Source organism: Nomascus leucogenys, chromosome 8, assembly GCF_006542625.1.
Source record: "Nomascus leucogenys isolate Asia chromosome 8, Asia_NLE_v1, whole genome shotgun sequence".
Taxonomy (NCBI): Eukaryota; Metazoa; Chordata; class Mammalia; order Primates; family Hylobatidae; genus Nomascus; species Nomascus leucogenys.
Window position 1 is genome coordinate 72,800,763 of NC_044388.1, and position 26,221 is coordinate 72,826,983.

The window sequence follows — 26,221 nt, forward strand, 5'->3', positions numbered from 1 at the left end:
AAAATATGCACATAACAAAAAATCAAAGGAAGTTAATGGGAAAACACGTATTACCTACAAAGAAAAGACAATTCAATTAATGACTGATTTCTCAAAAGGAACATTACAAACCAGAAAACAGTGGAATAAGATCTTCGATGTGTTTTGAAAATAGTTGTCAGTATGGAATTTGTGCCTGGCAAAATTATCTTTCTCAAGAATGAGTACAAAATGAGATCATTTACCACCAACAGAAGTTCATTAAAGGAAATTTTAAGAACTTGGCTCAGATAGAGAAAAAAAAAAAAAGACCTGGAATGATAGTCTGAGAGGCAAGAAGGAATGGTGAATGAAGACACTGGTAACTATGTGATAAATATTTTAAATGACTGCAGGAAATAATAATGACACTGTCTGATTGTGGAATGTATGATTCATATAGAACTAGAATACTAGAAAATAATAGAATATAAGCCAGGAGTGGCCGTAATCCCAAGACTTTGGGAGGCTGAGGCGGGAGGATCACTTGAAGTCAGGAGTTCAAGACAAGCTTGGCCAACATGGTGAAACTCTGTCTCTACTAAAAATACAAAAATTAGCTGGGTGCAGTGGCACGTGCCTGTAATCTCAGCTACTCAGTAGGCTGAGACAGGAGAATTGCTTGAACCCGGGAGGTGGAGGTTGCAGCAAGCCAAGATCATGCCACTGCACTCCAGCCTGGGCAAAACAGTAAGACTCTGTCTCAAAAAAAAAAAAAAGAGAATAACAGAAATAAATGGGGAAAAGAGTAATCAAAAGGTAAGCATTATAAGGCCCTTTTGTTTGTTTTTATGGAGTAAGATAAATATAATAACTGTGATATTGTTATGTATGCATGTTAAAATGTATAGGGTAACCATTGTTTTAAAAATAGACATTCTGAGCCCGGGCTCAGTAGCTTATGCCTGTAATCCCAGCACTTTGGGAGGCTGAGGTGGGTGGATCACCTGAGGTCAGGAGCTCAAGATGAGCCTGGCCAACATGGTGAAACCCCGTCTTTACTAAAAGTACAAAAAATTAGCGATGCATGGTGGTGCACACCTATAATCCCAGCTACTCAGGAGGCTGAGGCAAGAGAATCGCTTGAACCCGGGAGGCGGAGGTTGCAGTGAGCCGAGATCACGCCACTGCACTCAGCCTGGGTGACAGAGCGGGACTCCGTCTCAAAAAAAAAAAAAAAAAACAGACATACTGAGTGTACCTGCCAAACTGATAGATCAGGGAAAATGAAATAAAGAAAAAGAGTATTCATCTAAAAGAAAGAGTTTTTAAACAGCATGACACAAAGCAAGCACAAAATTATGTGATAAAAATCTAATTAGGGCTAGGAGCAGTGGCTCATGCCTATAATTCCAGCACTTTGGGAGGCTGAGGCGGGAAGATCACTTATGCTTAGGAGTTTGAGACTAGCCTGGGCAACGTGGCAAGACTGTGTCTCTACCAAAATTACAAAAAAAATAGCCGGGCATGGTGGTGCATGCCTGTGGTCCCAGCTACTCAGGAGGCTGAGGTGGGAGGATCTCTTGAGCGGGGGACTGGGGGAGGCTGCAGTGAGCTGAGATCACACCACTGCCCTGCAGCCTGAGTGACAGAGCAAGACTCTTTCTCAAAAAGAAAAAAAAAATCTAATTAGGTCATTAATCACAATAAATAAGTGGGTTAAATGCATCGAGTGAAAGAAAAAGGTTGTCATATATAGAAGGAAAACCCCAGCTCTGTGCTGTTTACAAGGGACACACCAAATACTAATGGATATAGAGGCCACTGTTTCACATCCACTAGGATGGCTATAATAGTTTAAAAGAAGAAAAAAATAAGTCTTGGTGGGAATGTGGAGAAATTTGAACCCTCATACATTACTGGTGGGAATGTAAAATGGCACAGCCTCTTTGGAAACAGTTGGCAACTCTTCAAAAAGAGATAGGATATCATATAACCAGCTATTCCATTCCTAAGCATACACCCAAGAGAATTAAAAACATATGTTCACATACAGGCCAGGCACAGTGGCTCATGCCTGTAATCCCAGCACTTTGGGAGGCCAAGGCAGGAGGATCACTTGAGGTCAGGAGTCCAAGACCAGCCTGGCCAACATCGTGAAACCCTATCTCTACAAAAAATACAAAAAAATTAGCCAGGCGTGGTGGCACGCACCTGTAGTTCCAGCTACTTGAGGGGCTGAGGCAAGAGGATTGCTCGGGCCTGGAAGATCAAGACTGTAGCAAGCCATTTTTATGCCCCTGCACTCTAGCCCCTGTGACAAAGAGAGATCCTGTCTCAAAAAAATAAAAATAAAAACATACGTTCACATACAAAAAAATTGTGTATAACATGTTAAAAAACATGTTGACATATGTTATACATGAATGTTCATAGAAGCATTATTCATAATAGCCAAAAATTAGAAACAACTCATGTGTCCATCAATTGATGAATGGTTGGAGCACAAAATGTGGTAAATCCATGCCATGGAATATTAGTGAGCCATAAAGAATGAAATACTGATACATCATGGATGAACCTTGAAAACATTAAGCTAAATGAAAGAAACCAGAAATGAAAGGTCGCATATTGAATGATTTCATTTCTATGAAATGTCCAGACTAAGTACTTCTACAGAGACAGCAAGTAGATTCATGTTTACTGGACGGTGAGGGAGGGGGAAATTAGAAGGTACAGAATTTCTTTTTGGTACAATGGAAATATTCTGGAATTAGATAATGATGATGATCATAATATTGTGACCATATTAAAAACTACTGAATTGTACATTTACAATTAAAGTGGTGAATCAAAAAATAAAGGTACACCAAAGCAAAGGGATGGAAAAGTATATATCATGTATGCCACATAAATGTTAACCAAGAGAAAAACTGAGATTGCTTTATTAACAGCACACAGAGACTTTAAGGCAAAAGAGACCATTGACAGTAAAAAAGAACTTAGCTGGGCATGGCGGCTCACACCTGTAATGTCAACTACTTAAAAGTTCAATTCACCAGGAAGATACAACAATTTAACATGTATAGTCATTGAAGACCCATAGATCCAAAATAAAGTAAATTTGACAGAACTACAAGGACAAATTGATGAATCTGCCATCAGAATGGTAATTTATAACACACATCTTTCAAAAATTGACAGAAGCTGCAGGAGAAGAAAAGTAAGGAAAATGAATATTTGAATAGTACATTTAACAACATTGATCTAATGCAGGGGTCAGCAAACTTTTTCAATAAGAGGCTGGACTGTAAATATTTTAGATTTTGTGAGCCATTTTGCTGCCATTGTAGCACAAAAAAATGCCATAAACAACATATAAATTGCCATGGTTGTGTGTTAATAAAACTTTACTGAGAAACACAGGCAGTGGGCCACATTTGGCCTGCCAGCCAAAGTTTGCCAACTTCTGATAATATATAGATATAGAAAGGCTAAAAAACAAGCAAACAAAAACTTCCACCTTAAGAAGTTAGAAAAACAACAGCAAAATAAACTTAAGGAAATTGAAGGAAAGATTTTTTTTAAAGAAGCAACAATTAATGACATAGGAAAAAATTATACCACAGAGATGATCAACAAGCCAAAAGTTGGATCTTCAATAAGACATAAAATTAACAAAATTCTGTTGAGATTAATCGAATGACAGCATAAAGGAACAATGGCAAAAATGGAAAAGATGAAACATATGACAGATGCTTTAGACTTCCAAAAGACCCTGTCTCTGGCCAGGCGCGGTGGCTCACACCTATAATCCCAGCAATTTGGGAGGCCAAGGTGGGTGGATCACTTGAGATCAGCAGTTCCAGTCAAGCCTGGCCAAAATGGCGAAACCCCGTCTCTACTAAAAATACAAAAATTATCCAGACCTGGTGGTACATGCCTGTAATCCCAGCTACTTGGGAGGCTGAGGTGGGGGAATCGCTTGAACCCAGGAGGCGGAGTTTGCAGTGAGCCAAGATCACACCACTGCACTCCAGCCTGGGTGACGGAGCAAGACTCCATCTCAAAAAATAAATAAATAAATACATAAATAAATAAAAGACCCTGGGTCTAAAAACAAACAAACAAACAAAAAACAATTAACAGCACCCAATAGCTTCACTGGTGAGTTCTGCCAAACATTTAAGGAACCGTAATTTCAATCTAACACTAACTCTTTCAGAAGCTATCATAATTTGTATACAAAGATCTGGCAAGAACAATAGAAGAAAATTACATAAATGCAAAAAATTTAAACTAAAAATTAGCAAATGAAATTCAAGATGATATATCAAAACTAAGTCAGATTATACCAGGAATGCAAAGTTTGTCCAAAATTTTAAAAATGAATTAATTTAATTCCCCAAGTTGTAGATTAAGGAAGAAAAATAAAATGATCATTTCAAAAGTTGTAGATCAAATTCAGCATCCATTTAGGATAAAATCTCTTAGCAAACTAGGAATAGAATAGAAATATCTTGACATAACAAAGGACATCCACTCCCCAAAAAAGGAGTTCCCACAAATGACAAAACATTGAAGGCATTCTTTTTGAGACAGAGAATAGGTGAAGTTGCCTGCTAGGCCGCTTCTCTTCAAAATTCTTCTGTAGTTCCTAGCCGTTGCAGTAAGGCAAAGACAAGAAATAAAATGTATATGGGTTGGAAAGAAGAAATAAAATCACCCTGTTCCCAAATAGTCTGAATATATACATAGAAAATCCAAAAGAATCTATGGATGAATTATTAGAATTAATAAGAATTTATAAAATTTCTGGACATTAAATGAATACAATGATCTATTGCACTTGTATACATTATTAGCAAGAAACAGAAAATAAACTTCTGAAAAAATATCACTTCCTGAGTCATATTAGTAAATTACATATTTGGAGAAGTTCTAATTGTATTGGTTTTTAAAAGTATTTGGTATAATGTGTAAAACATCATCTTAGTTTCTTTTGAATACCTGCAGCATCTTCAGTTACCTCCCCCTTTCCAAGTTCTGATTTAATTCCATTTCTCCTTTTTGCGATGGGAGAGCCAAAGACCAACAATAGCCAAGAAATCCCTAAAAAGAAGAAAAAAATGGTAAGATATTTCTCACAAGATATAAGAACTGATTATAAGACCGTAATACTTAAAATAGCATACTTCTGTTGTAGGCCTAGACAATTGGACCAATGGAACAGAATAGAAAACAAAGAGACCTCAAAACAGAACTTTTAAGAGGTTTGGCTTACATTTGGACATTTGATCTATGACAGAGGTAACAATCCATTACTGGGGACTATACAGTAAATGATCCTGAGACAACTGGCTGTTCATATGGACAAAATGAAATTTGATCTCATACAAGACTCACAAAAATCAATTCATGGTGGATTAAACCTAAATACAGGAGGCAAAACTTTAGAGCTTTTGGAAGGCGATATAAGACAGTATGGCACCATGACCTCAAGGTTGAAAGACTTTCTTAAATAATGCACAAGAAAGCACAAAACATAAAGGAAAAGGTTTACACCTCTTACTTAATTAAAATTAGGAACTTCTGTTCAAAGAAGGAAGCCATAAATAGAGAAGGAAAAAAAAAAACCCTACAAACTGGGAGGTGATATTAGCAAACTGTACAACCAATTAAGGACTATTACTGAGAATATATAAAGAACTAGGCTGGGGCTGGGCGTGATGGCTCGCGCCTCTAATCCCAGCACTATGGGAGGCCAAGGTGGGTGGATCACCTGAGGTTAGGAGTTCAAGACCAGTCTAGCCAACATAGTGAAACCCTGTCTCTACTAAAAATACAAAAAATTAGCCAGGTGTGGTGGTGTGTGCCTGCAATCCCACCTACTCGGGAGGCTGAGGCAGGAGAATCGTGTGAACCCAGGAGGTGGAGGTTGCAGTGAGCCGAGATCGCACCATTGCACTCCAGCCCGGGCGATGGTGTAACACTCCATCTCAAAAAAAAAAAAAAAGAACTAGGCTGGATGCAGTAGCTCACGCCTGTAATCCCAGCAATTTGGGAAGCCAAGGCAGGTGGATCATTTGAGCTCAGGAGTTCAACAGCAGTCTGGGCAACAAGGTGAAACTCTGTCTCTACAAAAAAAATTAGGCGGGTGTGGTGGCACGTGCCTGTAGTCCAGGCTACTTGGGAGGCTGAGGTGGGAGGCTCACTTGAGACTGGGAGGCAGAGGTTGCAGTGAGCCAAGACTGCCACTGCACTCCAGCCTGGGTGACAGAGTGAGACCTCATCTGAAAAAAAAAAAAAGAAAAGAAAAGAAAAAAACATTTGAATAGGCTTTCAACAAAAGAAGTAAACTAACCAATAAACATATAAAAAGATGTTCACTTCATTAGAAATCAGAGAAATTCAAACTGAAACCTCCAATATTTGCCACAGGATTGACAAAAATTAAGAAATAACAAACCAAGTTCATCAAGAATGCAGAAAAACAGGAACTCTCATCTACCACTGGTGAGACTACAAATAGGGACAACCACATTGGAAATTATTTGGCATATCCTACAAAGCTGAGTATGTGTGCACCTTCAATCCCAACAATTCTTCTACTTTGTACCTATCCTAGGGAAAGTCCTGCACATGTGCATCAGGAGACATCTACAATAACGTTTGTAGAAGCATTCACATAATGGAAAAAAACAATCCTGATGTGGCACCACCATAGAATGGATTAATAAATAATGATACACTAATGCAATGGAATACCATGCAGCAGTGAAAATGAACTCAGCAGCATGCGTCAACATGGAAGACTCTTACAAACACAATATTGAGCCAATTAAGCAAGACACAGAAGAGTTCACATACTATAATCCCACTAGTATAAAATTCAAATGCACACAGAACTAAATAAGTCACTGTTTACGGATCCAAAGTGGTGAGTAAGGGACAGTGATAGATATGCATTCAGGATAGTGGTGACCCATCAGGATGGAGAATGGGGAATAAAGGGGGTGGGACCTACCAGGAGCACACTGGGATGTTGTAGGAAAATGGTAATCACTCATTCTTGAGCCAGGGGGAGTGGTATGTCTTTGTATTATTGTCAATGCTTTATGCTGTTCACATACGTTTACAAATATTCCTGTTACGTATTATTTAGTAACAATTTTTTTCTTCAAAAAGAAGATGAATAAGCTAATTCTCATTTAGAAGGAAGAAAGGAGGAGGGAGGAAAAAGGGAAGGACCGAGGAAGAAGGGGAGAAGAGTGCATAAATTGGAATCTAGATGCTTGTTGGTATCCAGCAAAGAAGAGATTAATGGGAGCAATAACAACAATTGGAAAGGCAGCCAGGAGAGGTGGCTCACGCCTGTAATCCCAGCACTTTGGGAGGCCGAAGCAGGTGGATCAATCACTTGAGGTCAGGAGTTCAAGACCAGCCCAGCCAATATGGCAAAACCCCATCTCTACTAAAAGCAAAAATACAAAAACATTAGCCAGGCATGGTGGCTCACATCTGTAATCCCAGCTTCTTGGGATGCTGAGGCATGAGAATTGCTTGAAGCTGGGAGGTGGAGGTTGCAGTGAACCGAGATCAGGCCTCTGCACTCCAGCCTGGGCGACGCAGCAAGACTCCATCTCAAAAAAAAAAAAAAAATGGAAGGGCCCCTCAGAGGAGGTGGGGTCTGGAGCTGGGCCTTAAGAGTTGACTGGATGTGAGACAGTGATGAGAGGAAGAGGAAATAAAAGGAGTCCTAGTGAGAGAAAGATGAGCAAAGACAATACAGAGGGATAAGCATGGGAAAATCCAGCAGGCAAATAGCGGGTCTCTGACCAAGACGCAGCTCAGGGACAGTGAGGAGGCCTGTGGCTGCAGGGGGGAGCCCAGCACACAGATGGCTCAGCCCCGTCAGGAGGATGCTGAAAGCCAGAATACTCAGTGAGGCTGCCTGCGAGGAGCCCCAGCTTGTGGTGAACAGTGTCCCCTCTGAGGAATGAGAGGGAGACCGTGACCCCACAGGGGTGCTGGAGCCACCTGAGTTCCTTAGCTGTCTTGGTAATTCAAGTCTCACCCTCCTACTCTATCAGAAACGCCCTGTGGTGAAAAGAGAAGTCCCTACTCTTCATCTGCTGTTGCTTAATTCTGTGGAATCTAGACTTCCCTGTGAATAAAGAGAATGCAGGCTTCCTACCGCCCTCTCCCCGGCTGTGATTCTGCACCTGCCCTGAGATTTCCCTGGAGCTCCCCTCCCTGTGGAATGAGGTGAAAAACCCTGAAAACCATATGCCCAGAGGCCCCCTTAGAGTGCGCAGTGGCTTGGGGATGCAGCTGTGTCCCGAGAGGGATCTGTTGCTGAGAGCCTATGAGGCAGGGTCACTCATACGGGGTGCTGCTCAGGATGGGCCCCAATGTCACATCTGGGTAAGTGGAACAAGCCAATCATGGTGGGTTCTGTGTAACCCCCCCCTTACATATTTAGGGGCAAGGAAAGCTTTCAGTGGTAGATTAGGAGATAGATAGATAGATAGTCATAAATATTGTTATTCTCTCTGCATAGAAGGCTGAAATGCCAGGTTTTTATATAATTGGGCCCGTCTTGTTATTCAGATCTCAGCTGAATATTAACCTCATGAGAAAGACCTTCCCTCACCACTCCATAGAAATTAGCCCCTGGTCACTGTCTGTCACAGCTCTCTGTTGTAGGTGCTGGTTATAGCACTCATCACTCTACAATGTTCAAGACAGTAGGACGTTGTCTATTTTGTCACTGTTCTATCCGAATGGATTAGAACAGTGCCTGGCATATAAGTGGTACTTGATGAATACATTAATATTTTTTATGAGTGTAAAAGGAGAGAGATGAAAAGGGAGAGTAAGACAGAGGAAGAAGGAAAGGAGGGAGAGGAGGGAGGGAGGGAGAAAAGGAGGGAGGGAGGCATCCTAGCTGGAGTCTCAGCTGTATCTCTCACCGGGATTCACAGATCTATGAGCATGCCTGACAGACCGTTAGGTGGACCCATCAGAAATGTATTTTTATGAGAAACTATGGCATCTCCTGAAAGAACAAACAAAAAAAAAACAAAAAAAACAGATCCTGAGGTAAAAGGAAGTAGAGAAGTAAGTAAAATTGGTCCCAGTCGCAAAGCCTAGGTCATGGGAGACGGGCTTAAATGTGATGTAAGCCCAGTTTCGGTCTCCTTGAACTCATGGAGAATGGATGTGGCTACAAGTAAAACCTGAAATATGTATTCAATATAAATTCCATGAAGCGCTGAACACAAACAGCTCTTCTTTTGTACTGTATGTAAAATATAACGTGGAAGAGGGAGGGGGAGGTGAGAGTCATTCTGGTGCAGGGAGCAGAGTCGTCTTGGCAGGGCTCCCTGAGCCCCTGAGGACTCTAGCATAACCAAGGCAGTGGTGCTGGCAGGAGACAGCGTCGTCCCATAGCGGTAACAGCGCCCAGGGGCCAGCACTCGGCTGCAAGAGCAGTAGAGGCAGAAGCAGGAAATAGCACCAAAGAGTGCTAGAGTGCAGAATGAGGAACATGCAGAAGCAGTACAGACTGAAGAGCTCCTTCCCTGGACATCCTCGAAATAACTGGGGAAATTTGGACGGAGAAGTCTATGGGATGCATGTACTTTTCACACGGAAGCAGGAACCTGGCAAGCTATGCTTATTAATTTTCACCCATTTTACCTCCAGTATGAAAATATACGGGTTTGAGACATGAAAGTGAGGAAGACAGGTACATGCAAAAAAAAAAAAAAAAAGATTTTAATAATGCTAGAAAAAAAACAGGAAACGATTTTAAATATCAATATTGTTTTTTTAATTAAAAAAAAAAAGAAACTCTGCATTAGAGTTTTACCCAGAAATGCTGAGATGCAACCACATACCTACTTTACAATTTCCTTCCTAAACACGCCACCTTGGAGATCCCATTCTGAGGGATCTGCATAATGAGATTCTTCAACCAAAAGCCACTTGTAAACTACAAAAATCCTCGGAGAGATTCACCAATGCCCCAGGCCTTCTGGAGGTATTTAACTAGCCATCTGGAGGATTTTCCTGTCTCTAGACAATTATTTCACAGCAAGGAAGAAAAAATTGCCCGAGGTCTTCAACCACAGCCAAATTCATTGGAGTCAACAAATGTGTCAGATGGACTATGTAGCTGCCACAGTTGGCTGGGAACAAAACTTTCCTCTTGAAAGGACTGCTCTTTTCCTATGCCAGATAGCATGTAGATGTGACCAAAAATATATATTCCAGAGCCAGAGTTCTTTTTTCAGGCCTTTTTTCATTGTCACCTCTGAAACTGACTTGCTCAATATTTATTGGTAATATTAGACTTTTACTATGAGAGAGAAATTAAGAAAAAAAGCTGACTAGAGATTCATTATATTTCAAAACAAATACAAATTCCAACCCATTCATCAAACTATTTAAGCCTTTTAACTAAGTAAACATTTGTATCTATTTCATAAAGATGGTCTCAAAATTGATTTTAGATTGCTTCACGAAAAATGTCATTATACTTCAAAAAAGATTGGTTGTGTTGTTTTATTTTTACATGATACTCAAAACCTGATTTTGAATCTTGGCTTCATCACTTAAGCTGTATCACCAATAGAAAAGTTACTTAATTTTTGTAAGCCTTAGTGTCCTTATCTATAAAACTGGCATATAGGATTAAAAGAATGTGTAGTGCATAGGCCAGGCACGATGACTTACACCTGTAATCCCAGCAGTTTGGGAGGCCGGGGGGCGGGGAGCGGGGCGTGGATCACCTGAGGTCAGGAGTTCGAGACCAGCCTGGCCAGTGTGGTGAAACCCTGTCTCTCCTAAAAATACAAAAAATCAGCCAGGCATGGTGGCAGGTGCCTGTAATCCCAGCTACTCAGGAGGCTGAGGCAGGAGAATTGCTTGAACCCGGGAGGCAGAGGTTACAGTGAGCCGAGATCGCGCCACAGCACTCCGGCCTGGGTAAAAAGAGCAAAACTCCATCTCAAAAAAAAGGTATAATGCTTAGAGAAGTGCCCAGCACATTGTATGCACCAAAAAGTGTTATCTCTTACTTTTTAAGGTAAATCTTTCTTCTTTCTTGTCCAAATGGTATGGCAAATTCTAAATATTATGTATACAGAAATTGAGCAGACCCAGTAAAAATACAGCAGAGCAGGAAGAAAAAAGACCCTGCTCGGAGTTTAGTCAGTGCCTTACTACCTGAAACGGGCACTGTGGGTGCTCTGTCCAGATCCACTGGCTTCCCTTCGGCACTTGTGTGTGTTTCCCCTCTGGCTTCTGTGTGCCATGCCTGTGACTCTTCTTTGCATACTGTCTTCAGACTACTGGAGCAGCATCATCCAAACTGGCAGAGAGCAGAGAGTGTCTGATGATTTCTGTCCCTCCCCACCACTCTCCCTACCACCACCCCACTCCTACCTCTGTCCCTTCTGCTGGGACCGACCATTGGGAGAGTATGAAAGCCCAGCACCCTTGCTTTAGGTCAGATTAATTCGGAGGCATGATACATACTTCAGATCTCCCATGTGGAAAAAAGTTGAAGCTGCACTCAGTGGGATGTTGCCTTACCTGATGTCTTACCAATTACTCAGGACACACTTGCAGAATAAATCACTGTGTACAAATCCTTGCCTCAGGATCTGCTTCTGGGAAACTCAACCCAAGACCTACAAGTGAAATTACTCAAAGAAAAGTTTCAATATTACATCTACTTTCAGCTGTCCTGCAGGCATATAAAGTCAGCCTAGCAGCTTTTAATTCCTCCCACTGAGGCAGAAATCATTTTAAAGACCAACCTTGCTACAAGGCACAGTGGTGCATTCCTGTAGTCTCAGCTACCTGAGGCTGAGGTGGGAGGATTGCTTGAGCCCAGGAGTTCAAGGCTGCAGTGAACTATGAGTGTGCCACTACACTCCAGCCTGGGCAACAAAGGAGACCCTCTCTCATTTGGAAAAAAAAAAGCCAATCTAGCCGTATGTAGAAAGCTGAAACTGGATCACTTCCTTACACCTTACACAAAAATTAACTCAAGATGGATTAAAGATTTAAATGTAAGACCTAAAACCATAAAAACCCTAGAAGAAAACCTAGGCAATACCATTCAGGACATAGGCATGGGCAAAGACTTCATGACTAAAAAACCAAAAGCAATGGCAACAAAAGCCAAAATAGAAATCTAATTAAAGAGCTTCTGCACAGCAAAAGAAGCTATCATCAGAGTGAACCAGGCAACCTACAGAATGGGAGAAAATTTTTGCAATCTATCCATCTGACAAAGGGCTAATATCCAGAATCTACAAAAAACTTAAACAAATTCATAAGAAAAAAACAAACAACCCCATCAAAAAGCAGGCAAAGGATATGAACAGACACTTCTCAAAAAAAGACATTTATGTAGCCAACAGACATATGAAAAAATGCTCATCATCACTGGTCATCAGAGAAATGCAAATCAAAACCACAGTGAGATACCATCTCACACCAGCTAGAATGGCAATCATTAAAAAGTCAGGAACAACAGATGCTGGAGAGGATGTGGAGAAATAGGAATGCTTTTACACTGTTGGTGGGAGTGTAAACTAGTTCAACCATTGTGGAAGACATTGTGGTGATTCCTCAAAGATCTAGAACTAGAAATACCATTTGACCCAGCGATCCCATTACTGGGTATATACCCAAAGGATTATAAATCATGTTACTATAAAGACACATGCACATGTATGTTTATTGGGCCACTATTCACAATAGCAAAGACTTGGAACCAACCTAAATGTCCATCAGTGATAGACTGGATAAAGAAAATATTGCACATATACACCATGGAATACTATGTAGCCATAAAAAGGATGAGTTCATGTCCTTCGCAGGGACATGGATGAAGCTGGAAACCATCATTTTCATCAAAATATCGCAAGGACAAAAAACCAAACACTGCATGTTCTCACTCATAAGTAGAAGCTGAACAACGAGAACACATGGACACAGGGAAGGGAACATCACACACTGGGGCCTGTTGGGGGGTGGGGGGCTGGGGGAGGGATAGCATTAGGAGAAATACCTAATAGAAATGACAGGTTGATGGGTGCAGCAAACCAACATGGCACATGTATACCTATGTAACAAACCTGCACACTGTGCAAATGTATACTAGAACTTAAAGTATAATAATAATAATGAAAGTCAATCAAGGTTAGGATGTCAACATATGAATGTTGTCGGGAGACACAAATTAGCCTATAATATCCATTATTTGTAATGCCAGAAGTGCCATTTCTAACCAATCACCACCCCCGTTTATTTTGCATATTGTTTGCTCTAAAAAGTGCCTCGTTTACATATATTAGTTATGCCCATTTACTTCCTTTCTTTGAAAGTGGATAGACCAATAGGTCTTAAAGTGGACTGAAGATGAGTTGAAAGCCAGTGGCGAATGAAGAAATGTCTAACCATCAAAGTATCAAGGAAGGAGCCTTTACGCGAGAGTTCCATTGCATGAGCTACCAGAGAAGGATGTGGCAGAAGTTGGCACTACAATGATCATCAACTCATTCACCCTTTGATGTGTTTTAGTGTATCTATTGGCAATATACATAATTTTTATCATAGATTTGTTCTTATACACGCTAGTTTCCGGAAGCTGAAGAATAAAGTAATGCACTACAGTTACAGAAAATCAGAACCCCCGGGAGAACTGATCAATTATGAGGAGTGAGGACCAAACCAAAGAGATGGGCTTTGGCTTATTTTTGCCTCAGCTTTGTTAAGGTATAATTGACAAATAAAAATTGTAGTCAGGATGCAGTAGCTCACACCTGTAATCCCAGAACTTTGAGAGGCCCAGGGCTTGAGCCCAGGAATTCAAGGCCAGCTTGGACAACACAGTGGGACCCCATCTCTACAAAAATTAAAAAGTTAACCAGGTGTGGTGGTGCATGCCTGTAGTCCCAAGCTGCTTGGGAGGCTGAGGTGGGAGGATCACTTGAGTCCAAGGCTGAGGCTGCAGCGAGCCGTGATCACACCACTGCACTGCAGCCTGGGTGACAGAGTGAAGTCTTGTCTCAAAAAAAAGGAAAAAAAGAAAAAAAGAATTAGAAAAACACGTTAAAAAATTGTATGCATTTAAGGTATACAACATGATGATATGATATACATATACATTATGAAATAAGCACAATCAAGTTAATCAGCACATCTCTCATCTCACATAATTAACATTTGTATGTGTGGTGAGAACACTTAATATCTATTGTCTTAGCAAATTTCAAGTAGTATATCAGATAATATTATTAACCATAGTCACCACAATGTACCTTAGATCCCCAGAACTCACTCATCTGTTAACTGAAAAAGCCAGACACAGTGAGATCAATACTGTAAGATCTCCCTCATATGTAGAATCTTTAAAAAGAGAGAGGAGAGAGAGAGAGACAGAGACAGAGACAGCGATTGGCTTTTTAAATGGTTTCTGCCTCGTTGGGAGGCTTAAGATGCTGCTAAGCTGGCCCGGCTGCAGAACAGCAGAAGTAGACGCACTATTGAAACTTTTCTTTGAATAATTCTAATTGTGGCAAAATTTACTCTCTCACCAGGAGTTTGTTGTGATTCTTTACACAGATTCTTAGAGTCTTTACACAGAAAAGATAGTTAAAAGCTGGGTGCCATGGCTCATGCCTGTAATCCCAGCACTTTGGGAGGCTGAGGCAGGAGCAACACTTCAACCCAGGAGTTACAGACCAGCCTGGGCAAGACGATAAGATGTCATCACTATTGCAAAAGAAAAGGAATGGGAGGGGAGGGGAGGGGAGGGGGGAAGGGGAGGGGAGGGGAGGGGAGGAGAGGGAAGGGAAGGGAAGGGAAGGGAAGGGAAGGGAAGGGAAGGGAAGGGAAGGGAAGGGAAGGGAAGGGAAGGGAAGGGAAGGGAAGGGAAAAAAGAAAAGAAAGGCTATTTAAATAAAGCAATTTCTCCTCCATGGTGATTTCACAGTCCAGCCATGGGGAGGAAAAAACTTTCATAAAACTGGGCAACCTAAGCTCAAAATCCTTTCAATACTCCAGACAATTCTCCATGTCCTTCACTTACAATTAAATTATTTTTGTCATTCTCAATGGGAGGAAGACCCTCTTAGATTAGGAGTTAATCAAATTGTTGCTCATTTTCTTCTGCTTGACTCTACAAACTCCGGCAAATACCTCAGGAATGATATCAAGTGCTAGTTACTGCATCAAAGTAAGTTTTGTTTTTCTGTTTTTCAGCTCTCAATTATTTATATGCATAATCATTAAGTAAACAGGTATAAAAATCTCCTGTACATTAGTCAGAAGCAATGTTTAAAAAAATCAATAAAGCCAAAATATATTAGGCAGTCAATGCCTTTTTCCCCCTAAAGAATTCAAGTCTATGATTTGGCTTGCTGCCCATACAAATTATTGTCAGATTTCATTAAAGCAAAAATTTTAGTAGTGTACATCTGAGGTTGCGGGTTTTTTGTTGTTACTCTTGCTAAATTGTGCTAATCCTTCTGTAATTTAAGGTTTGAGCAATAGAACAATGAAATGAAACTGGATTCACCCTGCTTCAAATTTTCCAGGGGCTTCTTTCATATTTTCACACTACTGACAGGCTAAATTTCTCCACTGACCTTAATTCTACACAACCTCAGAACAAAATGTTCTTTTCTTTTTTTTTTTTTTTCACTTCAAAAGACTCTCACTATCCTTTAATACCAACAATTGTGTTTAGATGGCCAAGTGCTTGACTCCATCTCATCAAAAGGCTGCTGCTGGTATAGTCCAGTTTGGACTATCAGTTTTTTAGTCAGTAACTTTCATAGATTTTTTTTTAGTTCATGGACAGTTACTGAGGTCAAACAGTAGTATCTCTTAGTACTCAGAGGTTTTTGTTTTATTATAGGGTAAAATGTCTTAAGTCACCGTTAATTATAATAAATAGCAGACTCATGAAAGAAAACTACCCCCTAGGCTGGGCGTGGTGGGTCATGCCTGTAATCCCAGTACTTTGGGAGGCCAAGGCGGTGGCATCACCTGAGGTCGGGAGTTCAAGACCAACCTGACCAACATGGAGAAACCCCATCTCTACTAAAAATACAAAATTACCTGGGCGTGGTGGCGCATGCCTGTAATCCCAGCTACTCAGGAGGCTGAGGCAGGAGAATTGCTTGAACCTGGGAGGCGGAGGTTGCGGTGAGCCAAGATTGCACCATTGCACTCCAGCCTGGGCAACAAGAGCGAAACTCTGTATCAAAAAAAAAAAAGAAAGAAAGAAAGAAAACTACCCCCTGCTGCGAACAACTAAGAGAGAAGTTAACCATTACAAAGTAACAATTGTGCAGGAAATTCTGTGACTGATACAGAAGTTATTGGTTAACTGGAGTCCAGTTTCTGGAATTAATGGAAAGGGCTACTTTAATGAACTATGATGTTCTGATGTCAAAGGTTGAAAATTTTAATTAAAAAATTTTTATCAGTTGATAAGACTGTGAGCAGCAGAGGAGGTAGTATTATTAAGGATAGACATCCTAATATTTTCTACTCACATATATTGGGTTCCACCTTACTCAAAAACTACAGAAGATTCAGTAACTGCCCAATATAGCATTTTTCAACCCCTCAGGTTTGGAATCTTTTTGATCATTTCCCAGTGACATTTTCAGATAATACAATGAAACCATACTGCATGTAGATTTTTAAAAGCACATTTTGAAGCATCTTTATAAATGAATAAAAGTTTTAAGAACATTTAACTTAAAAATGCTGTAAAATGTTACTCAGCACACCCTGAACCCTGCCTAAATGTAATTTTTCAACCATGATCAACTCAATTTTAATCTGAGGGAGACAAATGGCAAAACTAATATCAGGAAGTTATTCAAACCAGAGGAGGAGAAGAGAAAGGAAGAAAACAAATCACACTTCATTTATTCCAAGATGCACTTTTTTTTATTATTATTATACTTTAAGTTCTGGGGTACATGTGCAGAACATGCAGTTTTGTTACATAGGTATGTGCAACCCATGGTGGTTTGCTGCACCCATTAACCCGTCACTTACATTAGGTATTTCTCCTAATGCCATCCCTCCTCTACACTCCCACCCCCTGACAGGCCCCAGTGTGTGATGTTCCCCTCCCTGTGTCCATGTGTTCTCATTGTTCAACTCCCACTTATAAGTGAGAACATGCGGTGTTTGGTTTTCTGTTCTTGTGATAGCTTGCTGAGAACGATGGTTTCCAGCTTCATCCATGTCCCTGCAAAGGACATGAACTCATCCTTTTTTATGGCTGCATAGTATTCCATGGTGTATATGTGCCACATTTTCTTTATCCAGTCTATCAATGATGGACGTTTGGGTTGGTTCCAAGTCTTTGCTATTGTAAATAGTGCCACAGTAAACATACGTGTGCATGTGTCTTTATAGCAGAATGATTTATAATCCTGTGGATATATATCCAGTAATGAGATTGCTGGGTCAAATGGTATTTCTAGTTCTAGATCCTTGAGGAAATGCCACACTGTCTTCCACAATGGTCGAACTAATTTACACGCCCACCAACAGTGTAAAAACATTCCTATTTTTTCACATCCTTTCTAGCACCAAGATGCACATTTTTTTCCACATCTTTAAATCTCTGAAACGAGGATGCACCTTACAGTCAATGAACCCTTACAATTAATTGTCCTGGCCAGGTGGTGGTCACGGCATAGGTGCATTGCGGGAGCAAATCAGAACCTGATCATACTGTTCACATTGTCATCACTTTAGCTGAGATGTGTGCATGGTTATTATCTCAGATGTTAAGTTTAACTGACTTTTACAATGATTTTTGTTGTTGTTGTTGTTTTGGGTTTTTTTTTTTTTTTTTTTTTTAGCAGTAGCAAAGTTTACTGTGAAGAGCGAAAAGACAAAGCTTCCCCATAGCGCAGAAGGGGACCCAAGCAGGTTACCTGATATTTTTTAAGATTACAACATGATTTAGCATTGAAATGAAGTTTTAGAAATGCCTTAACTAATATTTTGCTTGCATTTCTCTGTTAATGTAAGAGAATGTTATATTATAAAAATATATGTCCAAAAAAGAGAAATAAGAAAAAAAATCTATGTATAAGTAAGTCTAAAAGAATACTCGGCCAGGTGCAGTGGTTCATGCCTATAAATCCAACACTTTGGGGAGGCTGATGTGAGAAGCTTGCTTGAGGCCAAGAGTTTGTGGCCAGCCGGAGTAACACATTGAGACCCCTGTCTCTACAAAAAAATTAAAAATTAGCCAAGCGTGATGCTGTGTACCTGCCGCCCTAGCTACTTGAGAGGCTGAGGTGAAAGATCAATTGAGTCCAGGAGTTCAAAGTTACAGTGAACTATGATTGCACAACTGCACTCCAGCCAGGCTGACAAAGTAAAACCCTGTCTCTTAAAAAAAAAAGAATACTGTCAGTAAGTATAAAATTTTTGAAAATCTATGTCATAAGAAGGCACTGTGTCATTTAATCAGAAAATTTTTTCTTTGTTAAGGGTACATTAAAAAATGGCACATCTTGTAATCACAGTTACCTTAGACTATGGGAAGTCATCCCAGCCTGTAGATCGTGAATCTCTCCTACAGAATTACATATACAACTGGATTCTGCCACCACTTGGCCTTTCCTAAAAAGTCTATGCTCAGCCACGCTTAGTGCTCATGCCTGTAATCCCAGCCCTTTAAGAGGTCGAGGCAGGCAGATCATTTGAGGGCAGGAGTTCGAGACCAGCCTAGCTAACATGGTGAAATCCCATCTCTACTAAAATAAAAAATTTACTGGGCAGGGTGGTGCGTGCCTATTATCCCAGCTACTTGGGAGGCTGGGGCAGGAGAATTGCTTGAACCTGGGAGGTGGAGGTTGCAGTGAGCTGAGATTGTGCCACTGCACTCCAGCCTGGGCAACAGAGCAAGACTCCATCTCAAAAAAAAAGAGTCTAGTTGCCATCAACATTTCTTCACCTTCAAAATCAGAAAGTTTCCCAGTAGAGGAAGAAACAAAGCTGGTAGCTGTCTTCTTAGGATCTAGCCATCTTCCTTTACAGATGCTTTTCAATTTACAATGGGGTTATGTCCTGATAAACTTATTGTAAATGCAAAATATTCTAAGTGAAAATGCACTTAATACACCTAACCTAGCAAACATCACAGCTTAGCCTAGCTTGAACATGTTCGGAAGATTTACATTAGTCTACAATTGGGCAAAATCATCTCACACAAAGTTTATTTATAATAAAGTGTCGAATACCTCATGTAATTTATTGAATACTGTACTGAAAGAGAAAAACAGAATGGTCGTATAGGTACTCTTTTTCTTTTCTTTTCTTGTGTTGAGATGGAGTCTCGCTCTGAAGCCCAGGCTGGAGTGCAGTGGCACAATCTCAGCTCACTGCAACTTCTGCCTCCCGGGTTCAAGCGATTCTCCTGCCTCAGCCTCCCATGTAGCTGGGATTACAGGCGCCCGCCATCATGCTCAGCTAATTTTTTTTATTTCGTAGAGACGGTGTTTCACCATGTATGCCAGGCTAGTCTTGAACACCTGACCTCAGGTGATCCACCCACCTTGCCCTCCCAAAGTGCTGGGATTGCAGGCATGAGCCACCTTGCCTGGCCGTCCTGTGGGTACCCGAAGTATGGTATCTATTGAATGTGTGTTGCTTTTACAGCACCATATGTCAAATTGCTGTAAGCTGGGGACCATCTGCACTCTCATCAACCACTTCGATTGTAAGATATTATGGAAACTAAAACTGAGTTTATCTGACATGAGAACTAATTCTAGGGTATTCACCAATAAGAAATTACATTTATAAACATAGCCCAGATCACCAAAGAATCACTATTTACTGTTGCAGAAAAGAATAATACAGTTTAGAAACATTCCCAATCAGAAGGGTTGAAAGAAACGTGGGCTTCAGGTTAGCCGATGAACAGTTAGCTAGACTATTCATCAACTAAACCTGAAACCCATGCCCTGCACTTGCTGGCTCCCTGAAGTTCTGCCATCTCGTATCAAAATTTGGATACTTTGAGACCCTCCCTTAGACATAGCTTTATATTAAAATGTACATTTAACAACACCATTTAAAAGAAATTTTTAAAAATTAAAAGGTGCAGATACCTCTCTATCAGTTTTAAAACTTCACTGCCGGCCAGGCACAGTGTCTTACGCCTGTAATCCCAGCACTTTAGGAGGCTGAGGCAGTCAGATCACCTGACTTCAAGAGTTCAAGACCAGCCTGGCTAACATAGTGAAACCTCGTCTCTTCTAAAAATACAAAAATTAGCTGGGCATGGTGGCAGGCGCCTGTAATCCCAGCTACTCAGGAGGCTGAGGCAGGAGAATTGCTTGAACCTGGGAGGCAGAGGTTGCAGTGAGCCGGGATCATGCCACTGCACTCCAGCCTGAGTGACAGGGCAAGACTCCATCTCAAAACAAAATCAAAAAACAATACACATACACACACACACACACACACACACACACACACACACACACGCACACTTCACTGCCATGTCTGGTAAACTGCATAAAGTCAGAATCTTTTCCAACCTTCCCAGAAAAGTGAAATCAAATTCATCTCAAATCATTCTAGATGAGACATGTCTGGGCCTGGCTTCACATTGACCATGTAGGCAGAAGGCAGCAGAAAGTACAGAGGCATATCCTGTAGTGAACCGGGTTTCTAAATAGATAAAATGGTGAAATTTAATAAATGGTACACCATGTCTTACAAAGTTTTACTCTACTTAATTCTAGCTCCCCAAACTAAATTATGTTAAAGTCATTTCTCACGAAATTTGCTCTATCATTCTTGGCTGTTATCCAGAGCCAATTCAAGCATATTACAATATGAAGTGTGTGTACATTTATTTTTTAACACAGACAAATGTACACTTGCTAAGATCCACTATCTTTACAAGCCAGAATCTCAAACATTTTGACAGAAGTTAAATGCTTATAAAAAGAAAAAAATTGGCTGGATGTGGTGGCTCATGCCTGTAATCCCGGCACTTTGTGAGGCTGAGGTGGGTGTATCACCTGAAGTCAGGAGCTAAAGGCCAGCCTGGCCAACATGGTGAAACCTCATCTCTACTAAAAATACAAAAAATTAACCGGGCATGGTGGTGGGCACCTGTAATCCCAGCTACTCCGCAGGCTGAGGCAGGAGAATTGCTTGAACCTGGGAGGCAGAGGTTGCAGTGAGCCGAGATTGCACCACTGCACTCCAGCCTGGGTGACCAGAGAGAAACTCCGTCTCAAAAAGAAAAGAAAAAAGAAAAAGAAAAAAATCCTACCTTACATTCAACACCTTCTCAATATACCCATCAATCTCATATGAAAGTAGAGGCTGCACCAATTATCAACTGTCACCATATGCCACGCGTTTTCTTAAAAGTAGAGAATGTTAGTTTTAATACTTTTATTCTGAGAAATTATTTTAAAATAGCTATGTGATGCAGCAATCTTTCACCTTGAGGTACTATCTTACACTACTGATTTCAAAAATGATAACTAAAAAAAGAAATTCAGTGTCAGGCAGCATGAGCTTAGATGATAAGAAAGGAGATGTGTTCAGAGTACTGATGTATAATCTAGTTACATTTCTGATTTCTAGATAGGAATTAACTCTCTCTGACAATTGTATATTAAAATACAAGCACGTATTAAAATAGTTAAGAATAGCCAGGCGCGGTGGCTCACACCTGTAATCCCAGCACTTTGGGAGGCCGAAGTGGACGGATCACAAGGTCAGGAGATCGAGACCATCCTGGCTAACACGGTGAAACCCCGTCTCTACTAAAAATACGAAAATTAGCGGGGCGTGGTGGCGGGCGCCTGCAGTCCCAGCTACTCAGTAGGCTGAGGCAGGAGAATGGCGTGAACCTGGGAGGCGGAGCTTGCGGTGAGCTGAGATCACGCCACTGCACTCCAGCCTGGGTGACAGGGCGAGACTCCGTCTCAAAAAAAAAATAAATAAATAAATAAAAAATAAAGTTAAGCATGAACAAGCAAGCTTAGGAATAGTGCTCCCTCCTGTGGCCAAACTCCTTGAAAATCGTGGGAAAAGGCATCTCCTGGAATCCTCAGATGGGTCATGGACACAGACCTCAGAGAAGCCCACCTGCCATTGTAGGAGCTGTTTTTAAAAAGGAAAATGGGCCAGGGGGCTCATGCCTGTAGTCCCAGCACGTTGGGAGGCCTAGGTGAGGGATCACAAGGTCAGGAGTTCGAGACCAGCCTAGCCGACGTGGTGAAACCCCATCTCTACTAATAATACAAAAATTAGCCAGGCATGGTGGCGGGTGCCTATAATCCCAGCTGCTCAGGAAGCTGAGGCAGGAGAATCACTTGAGCGCGGGAGGTGGAGGTTGCAGTAAGCCGAGATCACACCATTGCACTCAAGCCTGGGCGACAGAGCAAGACTCCATCTCAAAAAAAAAAAAAAAAAAAAAAGGCTCACAAGGCTGGGATTTCATTTTGTGGTGTGGTAATGGACACAATAAAACAGAACACATTTTAAGTCATAAAAGCGTAAAGAAAAATAAATTTAACTTAGTGCTGGAGTCTACTAACCGTTTTAGAAATTTTAACATCTACCATACGTGAAGAAGATGTCTATGCACATTTAAAGGGATATATCTTCTAAAAGAAAAGAAACGGTTTTGGGGAGGCCAGGTGCTGTGGTTCACACCTGTAATCCTGGCACTCTGGGAGGCTGAGGTGGGCAGAATATTTGAGGTTAGGGGTTGGAGACCAGCCTGACCAACATGGTGAAACCCCATCTCTACTAAAAATACAAAAAATTAGGTAGGTGTGGTGGCACACACCTGTAATCTCAGCTACTCAGGAGGCTGAGGCATGAGAATCGCTTGAACCCAGGAGGCAGAGGTTGCAGTGAGACGAGATTGCACCACTTCACTCTAGCCTGAGTGGCAGAGTGAGACTCCATCTAAAAATTAAAAAAAGAAAAAGAAAAAAAAAAGAAATGGAATGGTCTTGGGGTTTGTAGATCCTACTCCTTATTATAAAACACAGTGGTTCTCAACCAGAACCACTCCGAAGATAATAGCAATGTCTAGAGACATTTCTGGTTGTCACAACTCGGGAGGGGTGCTACTGGGACCTAGTGAGTAAAGGTCAGAAATATTGTTAAACATCCTGCAATACACAGATCACCTCTCGCCCCCACAAAGAATTATCTCGACCAAAATGTCAATAGAACTGAGGTTGAGAAATCCTGATATAAGAATATTCTACAATCATTTTCATGTGCAATCTATAAGCCATAAACTTTATAAATAGTATTTATTAAATTCAAAGCCAAATACATTTTCACTAAAACTCCAGCAATAAAATCAGAAATTCAGGAAGTATGATTCTCATGAACTCAGTCTCATGTCCGATTACATTCTTTTAGGCTATTTCGTCTTATAATATGATATACTTACAATGTTTAGCCATTGTCTTTCAAAGTAGAAAATACAGTCCACATGAGGTGGCTCACGCCTATAATCCCAGCACTTTGGGAGGCCGAGGCGGGTGGATCACCTGAAGTCAGGAGTTCGAGACCAGCCTGGCCAATATGGCAAAACCCTGTCTCTACTAAAAACCCAAAAATTAGCCAGATGTGGTGGTGCACAACTGTAATTCCAGTACTCAGGAGGCTGAGCCAGGAGAATCGCTTGAACCTGGGAGGCGTAGGTTGCAGTGAGTGGAGATTGCACTCCAGCCTGGGCAACAAGAGTAAAACTCCATCTCAAAAAAAAAAAAAAAAAATAGAAAATACATTTTAGTGTTTTGGTCAATAGGAAGCATGAGATATAAATTCATATATGTATTATTGTCCCGTGGAGAAATGCTAAGAGAGTAAAATTGTTTAAATTAACTCCAGGTGGGTCTAAATGTTTTCATTAGAAAACATGCCTGCTAGCAAAAGGTGCTTTGAGAGCAGGAGAAAAGAGAGAACAGATTAACAGAGGCATTGTCATCCCTCCAGCAACCAAGGAAAAGCAATTATTTTAGGACTGAGATCCCCAGCCTGGGATCCTTGTATCCTTAGGCTCTGTGAAAATAAGAAGAGTCTGAAAGCTATTTTCACCATGTCAAAAATCATCTAATAACAATGGAACACTCATCTACAATAAAATAGATTAGGCTTACTAAAATGAAAAACTCAATGTGTAGACACTTACTACATGGAAGTTCATTTCACCTAATGTAACGTGGCTGAAATTTCTATACCCTCTACAAAACAATAATACAAACAGTTCTTTAGGTTTCAATAAAAAGTTGCAAACTACTGGCCTGAAGAAACCAAGCCATTAAGGTGAATAAGTGTGGAAAAGTAAAACCATAACACAATATTGCATCGGCTTTGTTTCTCCAGTTTGCTACTTGCAATCTTCATACAGTGCTTGGTATATGATTACAAATGCAAACATTCTGGCTTAAGCCAGAACTTTAAAAAGGAGTAGAACCTCCCCCAAGTTCAGAATGGTGGTGATGGCAGTCAGAAAGCCCCAAGGGAAACAGTAGAGGGACCGTGAGACCAGACTTCTAAAACCTTGACAGAGAACCATCCTTCCACATCAAAGCTGAGGATCTGCATTGGTTTTTGTGAAGGAGGCCCATGGGTTGTTTCATTATGGAACTTAATGAAAATTAGAGTGATAGTAACTTCTAACCCCTTTATTACAACCAACCTAACCATCACTACTCCACCAACAGAGCCAAAAGCAGTGTGGTCTCGGGGTAACTTTACTATTTTATTTGGGCTTACCACCAATTAGGTAGTACAGATGGTCTCTGACTTATGGTGGTTTGACTGATGATTTCGCAACTTTATGATGCTGCCAAAGTGATACATAACCAGTAGAAATCATCCTTTGCATTTTGAATGTTGGTCTTTTCCTGGGCTTGTGATATGCTGTACAATATTCTCTCGTGATGGTGGGCAGCAGAAATGAGTAGATCTCCCAGTCAGCCAGGTGATCACCAGGATAAGCGCCCAATACTCTACAGTGTACTGTGTTGTCCAGTGATTGTGTCCAACCCTAGGCTAATGCACGGGTTCTGAGACTGTTTAAGGTAGGCTAGGCTAAGCTATGATGTTTGGTAGATCAGATATATTAAACGCATTTTTGACTTATTATGTATATAGATATGTATACAGTGGCCAGGCGCAGTGGCTCATGCCTGTAATCCCAACAATTTGGGAGGCTGAGGCAGGTGGATCACCTGAGCTCAGGAGTTTGAGACCAGTCTGGGCAACAGGATGAAACCTTGTCTCTACTAAAAATACAAAAAATTAGCTGAGTGTGGTGGCACACGCCTGTAATCCCAGCTACTTGGGAGGCTGAGGCACAAGAATCACTTGAACCTGGGAGGTGGAGGTTGCAGTGAGCTGAGATCATGCTGCTGTACTCCAGCCAGGGTGACGTAGTGAGACTTTGACTCAAAAAAAAACAAAACAAAAGATATATCTATAGATAGATATAGATATGTAGATATAGCTATAGATAGACATATAGAGATAGAGATAGAGATCGATAGACATATCTAAATGTGTGTATGTGTATCTATCTATCTATCTATATATATATGCACTTTTTGGGGTTTTTTTGAGACAGGACCTCGCTCTGTCACCCAGGCTGGAGTGCTGTGGTGCAATCTTGGCTCACTGCAGCCTCGGCTTCCTGGCCTCAGGGGATCCTCCCTCCTTAACCTCTTGAGTAGCCGAGACTACAGGCATGCCACCACGCTCAGTAAATTTTATTTTTTTATTTTTTGAGAAAGGGTCTCACTATGTTGCCCAGGCTGCTCTCAGACTCCTGGTCTCAAGTAATCCTCCCACCTCAGCCTTCCAAAGTGCTGGAATTACAGGCATAAGCCACCATGCTGGGCCAGATATTTTCAATTTACTATGGGTTTATCTGGATGTAACTCCATCACAAATTGAGGAGCACCTGGACATACTAAGATGTAACAAAGGGCCTGCCCTCCTCAATCTCCTTTGATGGCTCCTCCTCCACCTCCGTGGTGTTGTTTGGTGTGCCTTGGGGACTGTCCTGGGCCCTTTTCTCCTCTCTCTCCCTAGGGAATCTCCTGCATTCCATGGCCTCCCTTATTATCTACATGCCAAAACTCCTACATTTCTATATCTAGCCTAGACTTACTTTCTTCCCAGGTCTAGA

At 41.1% G+C, this 26,221-nt stretch overlaps 1 protein-coding gene across 1 annotated transcript in view; it reads right to left on the reverse strand.

Moving 5' to 3' along the window:
- Positions 1-16,219, reverse strand: part of DCDC2 (doublecortin domain containing 2) — a 211,325-nt gene extending 195,106 nt beyond the window's left edge. The window contains exon 1 of the mRNA XM_004088743.3: positions 16,108-16,219. The gene's annotated coding sequence lies outside the window, so the exon portion shown is untranslated. The remainder of the gene's footprint in view (positions 1-16,107) is intronic.
- Positions 16,220-26,221: the final 10,002 nt, after the last annotated feature.